This window comes from Octodon degus, unplaced genomic scaffold (assembly GCF_000260255.1).
Source record: "Octodon degus isolate 3935 unplaced genomic scaffold, OctDeg1.0 scaffold00015, whole genome shotgun sequence".
Taxonomy (NCBI): domain Eukaryota; kingdom Metazoa; phylum Chordata; class Mammalia; order Rodentia; family Octodontidae; genus Octodon; species Octodon degus.
Genome location: NW_004524591.1, coordinates 15,257,830 through 15,265,064, shown reverse-complemented (window position 1 = coordinate 15,265,064; position 7,235 = coordinate 15,257,830).

Genomic DNA, 7,235 nt, shown 5'->3' with positions numbered 1-7,235 from the left:
TCCTAGCACCAGGGAGCCTGAGGCAGAAGGACCACTGCAACTTTAAGGCCAGCCTGGGCTTCATAGTGAGCTTAAGGCCAGACTAAATTACATAGTAAGAACACACACACACACACACACACACACACACACACACAATCACAATTTTGTTACTTATAATTGGATCATTTATTCTTTTCAATTCAAAAATAAAGTGCTTTTCTGTCTGTTTTGTCTCCTTAAAACTTTTTCTGTAAATTTGTAACTTTCATAGTTTACAACAGAACTAAAGGTGTCTGGCACCTCTAATCCAGGGTGATATTTTTTTTCTTTTTTATCTACCTTACAAGTCAGATGATGTCCTTTTTTAAAATTAGTTATTGGTTGATCTGAACTTGTAATCTTTGCTGTTTTCAAAACATTTGTTACAGTAAGTATATAACCTCACCACCCATAACATGTGAAAAAGACTGACTGGCTTATGGCATCTCTCTGAATATAAAAATATGAAACAGGAAAGGATTTCTTTCTATTTCTGTACTTTGATCCAACAGTGCTCAGAGACTTTTCAATCATCTTAGGAATTTAAATTCTTTCAAAGAAAGTAATGTTTTCCAACCCCTACTTGTGGCTCACTGTGTACCACTAATCTCTGTTTCAGTGTTTTTTTTGTTTGTTTGTTTGTTTGTTTTTGTTTGTTTGGTTGTTTTTTTTTTTTTTGGTGGAACTGGGGATTGAACTCAGGCCCTTGCACTTGCCAGGCAAGCCCTTATTCTAGTGTTTCAGTGTTTTCCAGATGAAATGATATTTAATTTTTGTAAAGGCCATGCTGCAATGGGTAATGTACACTGAATTTTAAACTATGGTGCTTTTTAAAACTTTGTTTACATTAATGTCAATGTTGAATTGATCTAGCAGTATCTTTTTAAAAAGAAGCAATTTAAAATACAATTTTTTATCACCTCATAATGGAGAACAATACTGTGAATAACTTTTCCCTCTATCATCTCTGTCATAAAACCCTTCCTTATCTAGAGACAATATCTTTAACTGGCTTTATTTAGGACAATTATTTTCTTTTTTTACAGTATTTCTGCATATTTATTCATATTATAAATGTGCTTAACAGAATACTGTATGTTTTGTTAAGTGTTTTTAAGTATGACAAAACATTAATTAATGAAATCGGAACCATAAATATTAAACACAAATTCTCAAAGGTTTTTCAATCCCTTCTTTAAATGAATAGCTTTACTTGATTTGTGCATTTCTTTGAGATCTGAGCCCTTACAATTGCCTCTATGACAAATGGAGAAGGAATAACTAAAATTCCTATGATGGGCCAAGATTGGTTTAATGAATATATATATATATATATATATGTAAAAACTTAAGTTTAAACTGATCATTTGTTTTACAAAGAAACTTAGGCCTGGAGTTCATTATGTGCCTCAGCAGATGTGTAATTGTTTGTTGGATTTTTTTATTAGATTTGGGGGGTTGTATTAATTTTATTGAGAAACAAATAGCAATGAGACAGTTGCAAAACTGATTAGTAGGACAGTTACAATAATTAATACATTGCATACTGTTGTCTTCATAGTGGTTATTCATAGTACAAGATAGAGACATGATATCTTGTCCAAACACTATTAGTACAAATCTTTCTTTTCCTTGAAATTAAGAGAAAGTGGCTGTATATCTATCCTATTTTGTACATACACATACAAAATGGTTCTTCATTTGTATCTCCTTTTTTGTTTACTTTTGTCAGAGATGGGGTTTCCATTGCCAGTTAAACATTGTAGGTGCATGAATTCAGAAAAATAATCCTATGTAGTCCAGTAGTCCAGAATAGTAGTGGGTTATCCGTAGGACTGGCAATGTCAGAAGCTGTTGACTTGAGCCTTTTACAGATCAGCATATTAATATGGCTTTACTTTTTATACTTCATTTTTATACTTTTTTGCTGGATGGTTAAAAACAAGATAAAGCTAGACCTATATAACAAGAAATGTAACTTTTGTATTTGACAAGGTCAGTCAAATCCCTTCAGGATTTACAGTGAAACCCTGTACCATAGTTTGTAGATCCTTTGTCAGTGTCAGCATTGTAGAGGAGTCATGGCCACTGCTTGACTAATTTGCTCTCTGTAAAAGCCTGAGAGAATGTTTTCTCTCCATGTGACTCTCCTTAGGCACACTCTATATCGTTGATCACTTTGCTTTATGGCCCCATAATCTCCTTGATCAGAAAACTTAGGACACAACTGAATTACATGTTACAGTATAGGTTCTCTTATATTCTAAGTATACCTTGTTTTTATACTTTTCTGAAGGACAATTATTTTCTAAAAATTTAATTTTAGAATAAAAAATTATAAGATTTAAAATATATAATATAAAATATTTTAAGAATACTATAGATAATACTAAATGCTATAAGAAACTAACATAAACCAAATATCACATTATAGGCTACTGTTGTTAACGCTGGGAAAATAGGCAGTATTAGAATTTTTTATGGTACATTGTGTTGATGGTATCAAAATTGATGTAAATACAGGATTTCAGATAATTTACTTTTAAGATAATCTTCTACCATAGTTTGGATCTTAAGAGTCTTTCAAAGGCTACATGTTGAAAGTTTTGCCTCCAGGGCTGGGGATATAGCTCAATGGCACAGTATCTGTGACAAGTGCAAGGTCCTGAGTTCAATCCCTGATGAGAGAGAGAGAGAGAGAGAGAGAGAGAGAGAGAGAGAGAGAGAGAGAGAGAAATTAAGCAAGTGAGATAGTTTTGCCTCCAGCTTGGTGCTATTGAAGGTGGTAGAAAGTTAAAGGTGTGAGGCTTCCTAGGAGGCTTTAGGCCATTGCTCACAAACCCTTGAAAGGAATAGTCAAACCCAGTCCATCACTTCCTTTTGATGCTTCCCACTCATGAAGTGAACAGCTTTGCTCTACCATATGCTCTACACCAGGATGTGCTGCCCAGCAACAGTTCCAAAACAATGGGGCCAGCCAACCATCAGATGAAAACTCTAAAACCTGTAAGCCAAACACACCATCTCTCCTTATCCGTTAGCTACTTAGACAATTGATACAATAATGGAAAGCTAACACACCACCAACTCCACATTCAATCAGGTAAATCTCTTCCTTTTTCTTTTAGAGGCAAAAGTTAACACAGCTGCAATATACCTGGAAAAACCAATGTATTTTTAGAAACCATATTCAGTGACAGTCAAACACTGATTACAAAAGCACAATAATGCATTTTCTATCTAGGTCTGACCACAACATGCTATGTATGAATATGTGCTGCTCCTTCTGGATAAATGAGATTTCAGAAAGCAAAATTGTTTTATGATCAAACTAAAATCTATTTAATAAAATGTCTTTAATAAAGCCATGGTTGCAGACCAATCCCCAGAAGTGACATATGATAAATGTTCTGCTGCTAACATGAACATTATAATCAAATCAGAAGGATAACTCAGCCCAATGTTCACCCTTGTTTTTATGTTCAGCATTTACATGCTGAAGATCTGAAGAGCTGAAAAAGAATCAATACATAAAAACAAAAGCATCAGTTTTGCTTTACTTGCTCTAAATGGAGGGAAGGTTCACTGATTCCACTAATTTTGTACATGTATTAACAGAAAGAGTAATAGAGAAATGAAATGACACCAGGAATTCATTTTTAAATGAGAACTTTGGAAAGATATATTACAATATTTTATCCACTCTTCAAATAACAACACTCAGCCTCAATTTTTAATGTCTAAAAGACTCATTTCTGAAATCAACTGTGAATACTTTTGCAAGCAGTGAGTTGGTTTAAAAGGGAAACATCTGCTAATTCATGGTATAGCATGAAACAAGTTGAGATCCATTTGAGATCCAACAGAGTTGGGTCAGGTATTGTTCCCAAATTCCTGATAGTAATCAGAATTCTAATTGTGAAATATGATTTCCTGGAAATTCTACAGAATTACTCAGTTCATCAACTATTCTTAAAATACTTTCACTATTTCTCATATTGTTTACTCACGTATAATAGCGATCTTAAAAAGTCATTTAATTAACAAGAAATACTAACTTCAACAGTATTTATGAAGAACCACAGCTGTAAAAAATATTTGAAATTGGAAAACACCAGCAAATATTATTGGGTAATATTACAATAATATTCAAATCTCCCAGCAAAGTTAACAACACCATATACAATCAAAATCTAAATTGCCAATTTAAGATCCTATGTTGCCCTGAACACATTATTTGTTGGAGTAATATTCATAGACTTGTCAAAAGTAGATCATGCATACAAATTTATAAGCATTTGTCTTATTTTGTAGGAATTGTAGGAATGAGGTGCCATTAGCAGCAGAGGGGACCATAATCACATCTGCACAGTGGCCTTGGCTACAAGCAAGGCTGAGTTATTAAATGGATTATGACATTTCCCTCCTCTGGGCTTCTAACCAGGTTCCTGGAAATGTTGAACTTGACCTCAGGATGCACCTGTTAATGTTGCCTGCTCTCCCTTGCTGTCTGTTGCCAGTGAACTCCTAATCACTTGCATCTCTGTATTTGTTATTAAGCTTTACTTCTCACAGGAGAAATATATATTTCCCCTTGATCCTAATTTCCTGACAAGGTTTTCTACAAATCTGGAATAGAAGATATTTTTTGAGAAATGCCAGGAAGGAACTGGCACATGGAAACAATGTTTAACTAAAGACATAGATAAGTAAAATAATTGTTTCATGATAGCATCTTTCTGTATTTTCAAAGGGAACCCATGAAAAATACTAAAAGCATAGAAAATGGCTCTTCAGTCATCTTTCAAAACCTTGTCATCAGGCCTCTGCCCCTCAGCCCTGGACACCCCATGGACGCCATCTCCCTCCCTTGATTCCAAAGTCTCTAGACACTTAGATCACTCCAGAAAGCAGCACTGACTCTGGCAAGGCTAGTACCAGAGCAGGGTATTCAAGCCATGCAGAACCTGTAGGGTGAGAGGACCCTGAAGGGGCCCTGGGATGGGGATGATGAATCCTATCTAGCTAACCATGCTAGCTGCACACCTATCAGTTTAATGTGTCTTGCTTTATCAAAAAGAAATTTTGCTTGTTTAAGGGGCCAACTGCTAACTTAGTTCTCCAAGGCTTAGTGACTTCCAAGGTCATTACAAGGCAGATCTCTAGGGGACCAAATCAATTTTAGGTCAGGGCCTTAAAACACCAGTGCAGATGGGACCATAAGAAAAGTTTCCAGAACTCTGAAGCCAGCCCTTCCTGGTCTCTCTGACTTATATAACCCATCAGGAACTCTCCAGGAGACCAGGAATAAAATCAGAACTGAAAAGGCCTGCAAGCTCTCAACTGTTTTATAAGTACTTCTCCATGCCTTTGCTCACCTCAGGCCCTCAGACTCGGTGTTCATTCACACACTGCCTTTGCCCATCGAGGTCAGGGCCCTGCCCATATGTGCCTGAGCTGCCAGTGTGGGCTGAAGTCACTGTCAGTTCCCTTGAACACTGAATGATCCATCACAGCACAGAGCACTCTGCCTTACCTGAACTGGTCTTAACAAAAGAGTTCAACTGAATCCCCATGAATAAAACATGCATAATGTTTTAATACAACAAGCTTCAAAGATTATTGACTCGATAAATAAGAGTGTTAAAAAAATCTCTAAATATTTGTGTTACCTTAAGATCTTAATTTTAATGCACATGTGCGTTTTTTTGTGGTTTCTTTTCTTTTATTTTTTATGTATTTGGTATGGGGTCTCAGTACACAGTTCAGGTTCATAGTGATCCTCCTATCTTCAGCCTTCATAGCACTGAGATTACAGGCATGCACCACCACATCCAGTCTCAAGGCACATGAGTTATCAGAGGAATTTTTTTGTATCTAGGATCTTGCTTAATTGGAAAATGTTTCCAGATTTTCATATAACTTCACATATGCTCATTTTGTAAATTTTTCGGATCATATGTTTAACATTAGCAACAAATCTCAGCAAAAACTCCTTATAGCCCTGCATAGTGGCAAATTCACAGAGGATGTCAGAAACAGGAACATACAAGTGTATCCTCCAGCCCATTTTCCCTTGTATCTTACCAGACTGTCTCAGTAGCTTAGAATGTTAGATCACCATAGTGACAAGAGTCACAGAGAATAAATTAGAATTCAGAGCCATATGCACTGAATTACTCAAAACAAAACCATCTTGTTGAGCATCCTACAAATTTGGTGATAAAGGGAAGAGAATGGATCAATGTCTGAGATCAAGGACTTTGGAATCAGATAAACTTATCTGAATCTTGGCTCCACCACCAGCCAGCTGTGTCACCACTGACTCAATTTTCTCCCTAGTAAAATGGAATGTGTAGGGCTGTCGGGAAGATTAGATACTTTATGAGCTCTGTGAAAACAGAGATCATCTCTTCTTTACAATCTTTGACTCCGCGCCAAGCAATATGTCCCACGTATACTAGCAGTCAAATGAATATCTGTGGAGTCAGAAAAACAAAATATTCTAATTCAAAGTGGTTAGGATAGATATATAGTTACATTCTCTTAATGAATAGAGGGATTTGTTCTAATGGTGTTTGTAAATAAGATATCATGTCCGCATCTTGTACAGCAATTAACCACTAGGAAGAATATATGCAATGTGTTAATTATTGAAACTGTCCTAACAATTTGATTTGAAGCTGCCTCATTGCTATTTGTTTCTCAATAAAATTATGAAAAAAAGAAAAACAAAATATTCTAAATAATATCAGGAAGGATTTCCACATAGAAATATTGGATTTGATGGATCAATTAAATGATGCAGTTTCATAACAGCATTTTGCTTTACTTTTCAAATGAAACTCTATGAAGGTAATAAGAAGGTGGAAAATAGGTGAATGAAAGAATAAGTGCATTTGATGCTGGAAAAATAAAAGGGAGTGGAAGATAAAAAAAAGGAAATGAAATGTGTTATGAGCACATACCAGTTCTCAAAATGAATGCATTCATTGTGTACTGCAAACATGTACTAACAGAAATTTTAAAATTTATGAAAGAACCTTATGAGAGGAAGTCCCTACACTTTATAAAGATAAGTGGCCCAGCAATCAGCAAAGCATGTACTGCAGAGTTCACACTGCATTTTCAGATCATGTTGGGCTGACACTTGTATTTATGGTCTTGTGTCAGATGAAAGGGTTTGACCTTTAAATCTCTGGGATCCTGTCTAC